Source organism: Lithobates pipiens, unplaced genomic scaffold, assembly GCF_037356315.1.
Source record: "Lithobates pipiens isolate NorthernLeopardFrog02 unplaced genomic scaffold, aLitPip1_a1.2 Scaffold_19, whole genome shotgun sequence".
NCBI classification, from domain to species: domain Eukaryota; kingdom Metazoa; phylum Chordata; class Amphibia; order Anura; family Ranidae; genus Lithobates; species Lithobates pipiens.
Genome location: NW_027507764.1, coordinates 248,212,474 through 248,226,033, shown reverse-complemented (window position 1 = coordinate 248,226,033; position 13,560 = coordinate 248,212,474). Strand labels below are relative to the sequence as shown.

The 13,560-nt window shown below is 41.2% G+C and overlaps 1 protein-coding gene across 14 annotated transcripts in view; it reads left to right on the top strand.

The window, feature by feature from the left end:
* Window positions 1-13,560, top strand: part of LOC143996687 (poly(rC)-binding protein 3-like) — a 1,318,080-nt gene that overhangs the window by 462,988 nt on the left and 841,532 nt on the right. For all 14 annotated transcript variants that reach the window (XM_077491910.1, XM_077491906.1, XM_077491899.1 and 11 more), the window contains one exon: window positions 9,700-9,760. The gene's annotated coding sequence lies outside the window, so the exon portion shown is untranslated. The remainder of the gene's footprint in view (window positions 1-9,699; window positions 9,761-13,560) is intronic.

The window sequence follows — 13,560 nt, the reverse complement described above, 5'->3', positions numbered from 1 at the left end:
ATATATATATATATATATATATATATATATAATATTTACAAAAATGTGAGGGGTGTACTCATTTTTTTGAGATACTGTAATTTGTTCCACATATTTTGATTGGCATGCAGAAATTTATTAGAAATTTAGCAAGCTTAGAGTTGAGTTTTGGGGACAAAGGTGTGGCACCAATTAGTTATGCTTTTATAATATCAACTGAAACATTATTAGGTCCTCTGCCAGGTCCATGCAACTTTCTTGGCTACACCTATTATAATGTTACTTATCTGTTGGTGAAACCTACTGCTGACTAATTGTGTAATATACCAGTCATGGTTGAAAGAAAAAGATACTCGTATACCGTGTTCACACACTCTCAAACAATCCGGTGGAAAAGTCCGGCGGACTAAGAAAGTAGTTTTGCACCAAAATATGTCGCAGTCCGGCGGACAACACGGCCGTGTATGTGCTAGTCTGCCATACTTGGGAAATTAACTGACTTTTCCCGCACGCCCCCCCCTTCCCCAAAGCACCCCCCCATGTTGAGGGCACGCAGCCTGGTACGGCTCAGGAGGGGAGGGCGCTCGCTCATTCCCACCCTCTTTCCTGACTGGCCGGGTTGCGTGCTCGGATAAGGGTCTTATATGGACCTAGCGGGGACCCCCACGCCGTTATTTTGGCATAGGGCTTCCCCTTTAACTCCATACCAGGTGACGGGGCCAGCGATGCTTTCTTCACTGGTCTCGGCTACCTGGAGCCGTGCTCAAAATGAACGGACTTTCCTCCATGTGTGAGGGCAAGTCCGTTCATTTCAAAAGTGCAGGGGATAATCCGGTGGACTACGTCATGTGTGTGGGCAGGTCCGCTCGTTCGGAAAGTCTGGTGGACTTTGCGGCGGTTTGTCCGCCAGACTAAGTCCGCCGGATAGTCTGATCGTGTGTACGCGGCATTAGTCCTTACAGCTCCTAAAACTCTGTGTGTGTGCATGAGGCCATAGAAGAACATGGAGAGCCGTTTTTAAGTTGCCCAAAAAAAGTCTGACGCTGGTAAAAGCAGCTGTAAAAATGCCGTGTGTGCATGGGGACTAAGAGGGGTGATTATATAAATAAATAAAAATAAATTCTTCTGAGCCATTTGTTCTGTGAAACTGCATGCACATTCTTTATGTGCAAATGGGAATTAATTTTATTAGTTTTTTTTCTCTCCAGGTTAAATATTTTCAGGACTCAGAAGAAAATAAATCAGGAAAGAACACAATATGGGCACTAGATTGAGCTGATGATCCTAAAAAAAAAATGTATTTACTATGAATGCCAGCTCCATCTAGTTGCCAAAATGCAACTTTTCCCTATTCACTCTTTTGTATGAATGAAAATCATTCAACCTGGAGAGAAAATAGCCTAATAGCATTTGGTTTTACAGCTTCATAAGGCAAATAGCTCTGCAAAGTTTTTTTTTTTTTCTAAATCCACCCCTCACTGTGAACTGTATATTACTGACTGCAAGCATTTATTAGGTACCATACACTAAACAAAGACTACATTATTTACATGAAGACTAAAGCAATTGGTGTTCACATAAGGATACACAATGAAAGGTAGTATCTACAGTAGTAATAGATTGTTAATGCATAGAATTAATATTACTCTGGAGAAATAATTGCAGTTGTACATGAAGACGTGTTACTCCTCAGGGAAGCCAGCATTACAGATAGGGCATTGGTCCAGGGGAAATTTCTCCCCGTAGTACTTGCCACTCTAAACTTGTTAGCTATGAATCATATTAATGTCATATCCTCAAACAAAATTCCAGTGGTTATTTTACACTTTTGCTAAGCTTCTGCTTAGTTTCTTCTAGTCAAGCTATCATTCCAAACATAAAAGTCAGTCATTGAAAAATGTTAAGTCCATAGTGCACGGTAGATACATAGGAAACCTTTCATTCTGTCAAATACTGTAGCTAAGTTTTCACTGGGTCATTATTTTGTAGGCTTCGCTGTTTCCATAGTAGCGGACTGATTTAATGAGCTCAACCGAAGGTAGATATTTTAATCTTGGAGAGACAAACCTTCTGCAAAGGATGTTCCAAGAATACAACTAAAAAAAGAATATAACAACTGCAACAATGAATTGTAAAATGGTCACCGGCTTGAAAAATGTGCTCTGTAATATTAATATAAATATTGGTTTATTATCAATAATTATAACCTCCTTAAACTACCTTTGAGACACTATTATTTCATTTGAAAATTATTAGACATGTCTTGTAACAGCGAGATTTATCGATGAGCTGAAGATTTCTTTGGAAAATCATTGCAGTGTATCGACTCAGCTTATTTGTGCATTATGTACACTGATAATGCTATAGCATAAATCATTTATATAGGGACCCTATGGGGGTTATTTACGAAAAGACAAATCCACTTTGCACTGCAAGTGCACTTGAAAGTGCACTGAAATTGGCCATTAACCGAGCAGGACCGTGGATCTGTGTGTAAACACACAGCTCCACGTCCTATCCTGTACAGAGGAACACCGATCGGTCTCCTCCCCTTGTGAGTCCCCTCCCCCTACAGTTAGAATCATTCCTAGGACACACAGTTAACCCTTTGAACACCCCCTAGTGTTAACCCCATTCCCTGCCAGTGACATATATACAGTAATCAATGCATTTTATAGCACGGATCGCTGTATAAATGTCACTGGTCCCAAAATAGTGTCAAAAGTGTTCGATATGTCCGCCGCAATGTTGCAGTCACAATAAAAATCGCAGACCGGCGCCATTACTAGTAAAAAAATAAATAATAAAAATGCCATAATTCTATCCCCTATTTTGTAGACGCTATAACTTTTGCGCAATCCAATCAATATACGCTTATTGCGATTTCTTTTTTTACCAAAAATATGTAGAATACATATCGGCCTAAACTGAGGAAAAAAATTGTCTTTTTATATATTTTTTGGGGATATTTATTATAGCAAAAGGTAAAAAATATAAAATAATTTTTTTCAAAATTGTAGCTTTTTTGTTTATAGCGCAAAAATTAAAAACCGCAGAGGTGATCAAATACCTTTTTTAAATTGGGATATTTATTATAGCAAAAAGTAATAAATACTGGGAGTTATTTACGAAAGGCAAATCCACTTTGCACTGAAAGTGCACTTGGAAGTGCAGCTGTTCTAAATCTAAGGGGTAGATCTGAAATGAGTGGAAGCTCTGCTGATTTTATCATCCAATCATGTACAAGCTAAAATGCTGTTTTTTATTGTCCTTGTATGTCCCCCTCGGATCTACAGCAACTTTACTTCCAAGTGCACTTGCAGTGCAAAGTGGATTTTCCTTTAGTAAATAACCCCCTTTGTGTTTTTTTTTTTTCAAATTTGTCGCTCTTTTCTTGTTTATAGCGCAAAAAATAAAAACCGCAGAGGTGATCAAATACCACCAAAAGAAAGCTCTATTTGTGGGGGAAAAAATGATCAAAATTAATTTGGGTACAACGTTGCATGACCGCACAATTCTCATTCAAAGTGTGACAGCGCGGAAAGCTGAAAATTGGCCTGGGCAGGAAGAGTGTCAAAATGCCCTGTATGGAAGTGGTTAAAAAAGATTATGTTATCCAAATAGAGTAATCGTGTGCAAATGCCCTAATAATTTCATGAAAATATCTGTACCTTTTGGTTATGTTAGTTGATGATGAGGCAATTAAATCTGACATGTTTTTCTATGTACAATGTTTTTGGTGGTAAATTGACTGACTATTCGGCTATTATTTTAAAGTGATTGTAATTTTTTTTTTTCTAATAAAATAAAAAACGTGGGGGTTATTTACTAAAGGACAATCCACTTTGCACTGCAAGTGCACTTGAAAGTAAAATTGCTGTAGATCCGAGGAGGACATGCAAGGAAAATAAAAAAACATCATTTTAGCTTGCACATGATTGGATGATAAAATCAGCAGAGCTTCCACTCATTTCAGATCTACCCCTTAGCTTTAGAGCCACTGCACTTCCAAGTGCACTCGCAGTGCAAAGTGGATTTTCCTTTCGTAAATAACCCCTGCTCCTTTCGTATAATTACCTGCTCTTTTGCAGTGAATGTGCACAGAGCAGCACGGATCCTTCTCTTCTCGGATGCCTCTTCTGTGCTCCTGTCCCCTCAAAGTAGCTTGCTATGGGGGCACCTGAGCCGAGCTGCAGCTCCCTGTGTCCATTCAGACACGGAGCTGTGGTTCGGCTCCACCCCCTCTCTCTCCCCTGATTGACTAACTGACTTTAATTGGCTCTCTCTGCTGTGTCTTAGCCAATCAGGAGGGAGAGTCCCGGAAAGCGAAGCACTCATGGACATCGCTGGACAGAGATGGGGCTCATGTGAGTATTAGGGGGTCCAAGGAGGGCTGCTGCGCATAGAAGGTTTTTTATCTTAATGCATAGAATGCATTAATATAAAAAAAAACTTCTGGTTTTACAACCCCTTAAAAATGTTTGTGTTTGTATGATTTATTAACCACTTGCCGCCCGCCCTATAGCAAATGGACGGCGGCAAAGTGGTTTCATAATCCTGACCGGACGTCATATGACGTGATCAGGATTATGAGCCGCTGCGTGCCCCCGGGGGCGCACATCGTGGCGATCGTTGTTGCGGGGTGTCAGTCTGACACCCGGCAACTACGATCTCGGTAAAGAGTCTCCGACGGAGACTCTTTACCACGTGATCAGCCGTGTCCAATCACGGCTGATCACAGTGTAAATAGGAAAAGCCGGTGATCGGCTTTTCCTCACTCGCGTCTGTCAGACGCGAGTAGAGGAGAGCCGATCGGCTGCTCCTCTGACAGGGGGGGTCTGTGCTGATCGATTATCAGCACAGCCCCCCCGAGGATGCCCACACTGGACCACCAGGGATGCCACCAGACCACCAGGGATGCCAAGGACAAGGTATGCCACCCTAGACCACCAGGGATTCTAGTCAGTGCCACAGTGGATGCTAATCAGTGCCCATAATGGATGCCAATCAGTGCCCACAATGGGCATCACTGATTGGCATGCATTTATTGATTGGCACTGATTGGCATCCATTAGTGCAATATATTATAATACAATGCCGCCTATCAGTTCCCATCTGTGCCGCCTATCAGTGCCTACCCATGCCCACCTGTGCCGCCTACCCATGCCCACCTGTGCCGCCTACCCATGCCCACATGTGCCGCCTACCCATGCCCACCTGTGCCGCCTACCCATGCCCACCTGTGCCACTTATCCATGCCCATCCATGCCAATCCGTGCCAATTTGTGCCACCTATCGGTGCCCATCCGTGTCGCCCATCAGTGCCACCCATCAGTGCCGCCTATCAGTGCCACATATCGGTGTCCATCAATGCCACCTCATCAGTGCCACTTCATTGGTGCCACCTCATCAGTGCCCATCAGTGCCGCCTTATCATTGCCCATCAGTGTAACCCCATCAGTGCCCATCAGTGAAGGAGAAAACTTACTTATTTGCAAAGTTTTGAAACTGAAACAAAAAAAAAACATTTGTTTAGCAAAAAATAAAAACCGTAGAGGTGATCAAATACCACCAAAAGAAAGCTCTATTTGTGGGAAAAAAATGATACAAATTCCATTTGGGTACAGTGTAGCATGACCACGCAATTGTCATTCAAAGTGCGACAGCGCTGAAAGCTCAAAATTGGTCTGGGCAGGAAGGTGTTTAAGTGCCCGGTATTGAAGTGGTTAAAGATAACGATGTAATATTTGTAACAATTTGTGTGGCATGTTTTTTGGCACCTACAAAATCCCTCATTCAGTCAATCCAGTCAAAGGATATCTTGTAGTAAGTGCACTGACTATGTTGAAAGCTCTCCTGCTGCTTGTCCTTGATTTAGGCGCCCTTTATGTTAAGATCAATGACATGATTTGTCATTGCCAGCTGCTACAGAAAAAAGATAACCAGGGTGCCCAATGATTTGTAGTTACGCTCCTGATTCTATAACAACTACCTTTTAAAACTAAACGTATCTACTGTAAACTACTAAAAATCATATGCTGTACATAGTCACATTTGGTGCCACTTCTAGGCTTCACTCTAGTACCTCAGCACACTCTTGGGGTAACTCTGAGCACTCTTGGGGTAACTCTGAGCACTCTTGGGGTAACTCAGAATCACCCGGGGTAATGTGGCACCTTCAAGGTACATTGGGAGCCTAGAGCCAAGAATACACGTTGTTGCTCCTACTTGGCAGTTGTGCTCATATGTTTACATACCCTGGCAGAATGTATGATTTCTTGGCCATTTTTCAGAGAATATGAATGATATATGAATGATAACACAAATTACTTTTTCTTTCACTCATGGTTAGTGTTTGCCTGAAGCCATTTATTATCAATCAACTCTGTTTACTCTTTTTAAATCATAATCACAACAGAAACTACACAAATGACCCTGATCAAAAGTTTACATACCCCAGTTCTTAATACCGTGTATTGCCCCCTTTAACATCAATGCCAGGTTGAAGTCTTTTGAGGTATTTGTAGATGAGGCTCTTTATTATCTCAGATGGTAAAGGTGCCCATTCCTGGCCACGGCCAGAAACATGTCCACAGACATGCAATCATCACCCTGCTGTCACAAACAGAAACATTTAATCTAAAGCTTTTCCTGAAAAATAAACTGGTGCAAATTCTAAAGAAAGTATCATGTACAATACTTATGCGTGCTGACTCACATTGTGCCACAAAGCCTACCCCCCCCCCCCCCCCCACGCACACACACGCACACACACACCCTTTTCCAAGAAACAAGTCACACACCAGAAGCACAGTATATTTTGATGTCATTGCATGCGGTTGGTTCAAGTCACTGGCGGAAGTCATGCATTTATTTATGCATTCTTCACACTGCTAATAATACACAAATCAAAGTGCCATAGCAAGTCAAGATTAGGCTCATTGGTCATTGGTAGGCAAGGCAGCAACATTTTTAAAGTGGTTCTAAAGGCAAAGGTTTTTTTTTTATCTTAAGGCATTCTCTGCATTAAAGCCAGCAAAAAACCCTCTGTGCCACAGTATCCCCCCAAGCCTCCCCCCATATACTTACCTGAGTCTGATCTCGATACAGTGCTGTGCTATAGAGCATCGGCTCTCTCCTCTCTCTCCCTCCTAACAGGGCAGGTTGATAGTAGCAGGAGTTATTGGCTCCTGCTGCTGTCAATTAAATCTTGTAGCAAGGGAGCAGGAGGTGGGGCCAAGCTGTATTGTCTAGAATTCGAGCCCAGAGATGTGTCACAATAGAAATCGGTTTCCTATGGCAGCACATCAAGAAGAGGAGGAGCCAGGAGTGCTGGCGGAGGGCCCAAGAAGAGGAGGATAGGGGCCATTCTGTGCAAAACTATTGCACAAAGCAGGTAAGTATGACATATTTTTATTTTATTTTTTAATGACCCTTTACAATCACTTTAACCGCTTCCAGAGCAGCCATCGCAGTTTCACTGCAGCAGGTTGGCTCCCCTGCGTGAAATCAGCAAGGGTGCCGATGCTTGTGGCCGACAGTCGCGATGACCATTGGCCACAAGCGATCATGACCAGGAGACTTGCAATAACTTGCAATATATTATATCATTGTGTTTTATTTAACGTATTATATTTTCTTATTTAAGTATTATAGTGCTTTAACGCTGTATGTTCTGTATATAAATACAATATTTTTAAATCTGCAATAACATTTATAGATGTGCTACAGAGTTTCATATTGGATAAGGTAAATTTTTTAGTTACTGACTGTGCTATTCTACAAGTTCTTGAAAGATATTTAAATGCTATGATTGTAGTTGTGATACAGTGTGACGCTAAAAATAAATATTAAAGTATTCTATTACATGGATGTCTACCTTGGCAAGACTGAAGTACTTGGCTCTCAATCAGAAAAGTTTGATTTACATGTGAATTATAGTAATAAAACTCTCAAAGACTGTTGGACACATATTATATGGCACAATGGCATAATTATAAACAATAAAACCAAAGGCAGTTGAGCTTGAATGCAGAAGGCTGTTATTTAGCAATCATCTCTTCAAAGGTTTATTAAGTTTAGATTTATGTATACAATAACAGCTTTGCTTGTTAATATTATGAATGTTGCCTGTGTATTCACAAAATCTATATATAATTACACGTAACTGCCATGAGCAGTTATTGTGATATGAAGCTCGACTCATGAAAGGATTATCTGCCAAATATTCAAAAATAACTTTAGCTATTTTTAGCTTAAATTTAATATTTTGGGGGCTTATAAAGCATTATATGCAAATTGTAGCTATGCTTTTTTACTTACTTTAATACATAAAATTCACTGTAATTTAAAATTAAGGCTACTGAGACACAGGGGGCAGTATAGTCCCTAAATATGGAGTTATTGCATGGTGCTGCAGTGGACCTCGCCAATGCTTTCAATAAAAAAAAGCAGTCATAATGTTGCACCCGCTGGAGCACCCAATGCGGCCTTACTTTTAGTTAAAATAATGTGCCTACAGTATAGTTTGGCTTAATAGATAGGTAATTTTTTTACACATTGGGGACTACTGGATTTTTACAACCAAGGTTGAACTTTCCCTCTGAAGGATCACAATCTATACTGAGGCATTGCTGGATCCAGATGCCCCTGCCAAAACATTTTATTCAAACTCGCCCTAGCTTTCTTTACTGACTCTAAAGCTGCCACCGTTAATCCAACTTATTTAACCAAACCATTTTACAGGAAGCCATAACCACTCCCTGAACAGTGGGCCATTGTTCTCACTTCTTCTGGTGGTGTCTAGGTATGCTATTCTGATGCATACATACTGCACACAACTCAATTTCCATATAACAGTTATACCATGATATACACAAGCCAGCTCATGAGGATCAAACTCAATGCTCGGAGCAAGCATGAATAGCATGAATCTATCCACGGCCGCTGCCACCACCCCCTATACATGTGTCCGGCACCTTTCAGGTTGCCAGGCGCATGAATTAAAGCGGTGGGGTTTTTTTTTTAAGCACCTGATTAGAGCCATGGGCTTTAATAGACTTCAAAATAGGGTGGACTCAGAGCACAGGGCATTGCACTCGGAGCCCACCCAGATGTGTTAGAAAAGCAAATGAATATTCGCTTTTCTAACACTGACTCACCTCTCCACCAATCAGGAAGCGTGGGTCTGAAACCCCTTTCCTAATTGGCTGAAAGGCCAGGTGATCCTATTGGATGCCTAGGAGGAGGAGGGGCATGCATGGCAGAAGGCGTCGTGATCCACAGCACAGGAGGAGGAAGGAAGATGCTGGACACGCTGGCCACCCACTTTCTAGATGTGGTAAGTGTGGGGCTTCGATGTCCCAGCTGTCTTCCCGAGGGGGGCTTACTACTGATGCTGACTGAGGGATGGCTGTTTGCCACCCCCCTCAAAAGAAAAAACCACCAGCCACCACCAGTGAGCTGCATTCAGACAATAAAAAACTATTAATCGTATCCATAGCAAATACTGTGATCATAAGCGCCTTTCCACCTTTCCATTATTTCTTAATGCTATCTGCATGTTTTCCAGTATCAAATTTAAAAAAATTCTCACCATGATCCATGCCAATTGTGACCTAATCACATTAATGGTTTTATGTTTATGAAAGTATACACTTTTTAAAAATGAAAAAATATATATAACATATAAATTCTCATAATTGTGTATATTTTTTGTAGGTTGGACTAAATTCTGTGGTTCTGGATATTCTCCTAAAAGAAGACCGGATATAATAGTTAGGTAAATACACATTTATTTCTGATATACGGTATGATAAAATTAGTTAAACATAACCATTGTTTTTTTTATCTATGTAATATTATTTTGAACAAATAAAAGGTAGATGCTTTAGACCAAGACAATCACGCCTTGGTCTATAATTCAAATTTCATGAGAGAAATACTGTATGTTCTCTGTAATTGCAGGCTTTTTTCTGAAAATGTTAGTTATATGGCTGTCTATAGTTTCAGTGTTTTCTTAGCCAGTGATATAGAGGAAATATGCAACCAGTGAAGTCAAAGTTCCTAATCTACATACTTGTGCCAGGGGAAATTTTTGAAGGTATTGCAGCTATCAGATCGCTACCATAGTAAAGTTGGAAATATACTGTTAGATTTCTTTGGTTCAACCTGCAGGATGAATGAAAGAAATCCAACAGATTCTTCCATCCATGCTAAACAGAACAGATGGATAAATTCCCCTGCTGCCCATTATATTTTGAAAGCTGCCAGCAGTGGCTGTCAGAATACACAAAAACTGCAACTGTATCTGATTGGATAGAGCCACCCACTGAGTGAATTTCAGTTGGTTCATCAGGAATATATGTCAAGTATACGGCAAGTATATGGCAAGCCTTCGGTAACTAGTATTTTCAGATAGGACCAACAAGGGCAGCCCTTGGATTGCTCAATAGAGGTTTAATTTAGGGAAGGGTTTCCTCTGTGAGGGCACCTAGTGGTAACTGTCTCCTTATTGATAGCTGATTGCAATTATTGTTATAAATTTATATTGCCTGGCATAAGTTTCAATTTCTTGCGCATTTCCTTATTATGTTATTTCACAACCTGGAAGTAAATAGATTTTTTTTGTCACAAATGTAATACTAGTATTTTCAGATGGGGCCAATAAGGTCAGCCCTTGGATTGCTCAATAAAGATTTCATTTAGGGAAGGGTTTCCTCTGTGAGGTTACCTAGTGATGGTTGTCTTCTTATTGATAACTGTTTGCAATAATCGTTATAAATTTATATTGCTTGGCATAAGTTTGCATCTCTCGCACATGTCCTTATAATGTAATTTCACAACCTGGAAGTAAATTGATTTTATGTCACTAATCTAATATTTCAAAATATCTTGATCAAAAATATGTGAATCATTTTTTACATTAGGTGTAAAAACTAAAAAGTCTGGAATTCTGGGTATTTATTTTTGTTTTTGTATTTTGTCCTAAAAGTACCGTATTTGCCGGTGTATAAGGCGACCCGGCATATAAGACGACCCCCTAATCTTACAGGACAAAAACGCTTTTAAAACTGTACTTACCGTATAAGACGACCCGGCTTTCGAGGCTTCCGAGGCTTCCGAGGCTTCCGAGGCTTCATATTTCTTCCTTCTTCCTGCATTTTCTGGAGCCAATCACGGCGAGCGATGTATTTTATTAATGAATACAAAGCCTGCTTGGATTGGCAGAGGCTGTAACATCATCAGCCCGCGCCGCTCTGACTCTCCAAGCCAATCAGAGCAGGCTACAGAGTAGCCTGCTCGGATTGGCAGAGATCGTTACTCCAATCCGAGCAGGCTTTGTATTCATTTGACCAGGATTGGCTCAGCGGTATATACTGTATGTAGCTGAAGCTACATGCAGTATTACCGAACACCCAGCCGGCATCCGAGGGGCTGACCCGGCGTATAAGACGACCCCTGCTTTTTGCCCATTTTTTTTACATGTAAAAGGTCGTCTTATACGCCGGAAAATACGGTAAGTACATTTTGGAGAACACAATTGTGTTCAGAAGTCACATCATTCGATTGTTAAGATTAGATAATAAGAATTGTGTTACATGAGCTGAAAATAAATAAGTTTCTGAAAGGCCTAAAGTTGTATATCAGGAAGACAAAGAAGCTTTTAAAACAATGTTGAATAAAAGCTCTGGAGATACACAACTTAGGTTTGGGTTATAACAAGCTCACATGTTTAATATTCATTTGAGTAGATTGGTAAATTATTATTTTAAAATAGACTTCTGTTTATGATAGAGAGCGAAATGGCTAGAATCTCTGTCAAGTGTTTCTGCTGAATGTGTCTGCACTGGGAACTTCCCATAACCTGCTGTTCTATTGCCAATTATCACTGGACATATAATGAGGGGAAATCTTCCTAATGGAGACAGAGGACAAAATTCACTAAGCTAACACAACACCCTTTTTCCAAAAGTTGACAGTTACTTCCAGCTAAGTTCAGTGAAAAGTTCATTTGAAAAGTGCAGTCATATGGCTAAAAAAAATATTATTTTCCTTTTGTTGAAGCTTTGTGAAATGAACCCATATTAAAAACCACAAAACAATCTAGCTCTAATCACAAATTATCCAAAACTAAAAAAAAAAAGGTTTTAGCTGGAATTCTGCTTTAAACTACACTTCTGTAGTGTTGATACAGTACTGTATCTAAGACTTCTTTTGATAGCATTTGATTACTCAATTTGCTTAAGGCTGGGTTCACACTATTGTGAATTAGATGAGGGTTTCCTCGCATCCAGTTTGCATAGCAGGGGATTGTGACCGGCTCTCTAGGAAGCCGATTCACATATCTCCACAGCAGGCTGAAATCGGACCCGAAATGGTGAACAGGGGGATACATCAAACTCCTGCTGTGAGAGACCTTGCAGAAATAGGTATACTTATTTTGAGACAATGTGACGCTTAAATTGCACACAGATGGATTTTACTTGAATAATTATGTAGTTTTTAAGACTATACGCTTGATGTATTTTTCAGGCACGTTTTGCAGTTTTGCGTTTTTAAATCCTTGTTTTTTTATGCTTTTTTGCATGCAATTTTCATGCATTTCACGCTTGACTTTTTTCCTCTTTTAACACAATGGTTGCTGGTTGCAAAGGAGCAGGCCGGGAAGCCAGTTGCAGCGTCCTTAACATACGATGAGTCATCAGCTGTCAACGGGGTTCACCGCTGACAGCTGAATGTAAAAAAAAAAAAACTGTGAAAAAATGGTCCATACTAGGCCCTTCCGGTCTGGTATGGATTTTTTTTAATTTGCCAAAATTTAAAAAAAAAGGCATGCCCCCCCCCCCCCCCCCCCCCAAAAAATTCTATATCAGACCCTTATCTGAGCATGCAGCCCAGCAGGTCAGGAAAGGGAAGGGGCAAGTGAGCACCCTCCCATCAAGCCATACCAGGCCGCATTTCCCTAACATGGCCTGGTATGGACCTGGGGGGGGGGCCACGCCTTTTGTTTCATGATTGTTATTTCTGATGACTGATCGGTTGCTAAGAATGCGGTGGCTGGCTTCCTGGCTGGCTCCTTAGCAACCAGCTAAATACAGTGTTTAAAAGCCGTCCCTTCCCAAAAATGCACCAGCTTTAGAATGCATACATGTGAACGTGTACCATAGGAACCCATTTTAAATGGACTGTAGTGCATTTCGGGAAAATGCAAAATGCACTAAAAATGCATAGGTGTGAACCTAGGGTAAAGGTCTCCCAAGAAGCTGCCCATGACGCCCATGAAGCTGTCATGGAGTAGAAGCAGGGAGAAGCTGCCCATGCTGCCGTCCATGCTGCCGTGGAGTAGAAGCAGTGAGGGAGCTGCCTGTGAAGCCACCCAAGAAACTGACCATGCCGCCAGTGAAGCTTCTGTGGAGAAGAAGCAGGGAGGAATCCGCCCACTAACCTGGATGGGGTAAGTAGTGCTAGACGATCAAGTGGGGGGGTTGGCGATGGCTGCAGACAGGGGGGCTGGTAGGTTTGTTTCCCGCCCCCCCCCCCCCCAGAAAAATGGAGCACCAGCCGTCACTGTTGGTGAAG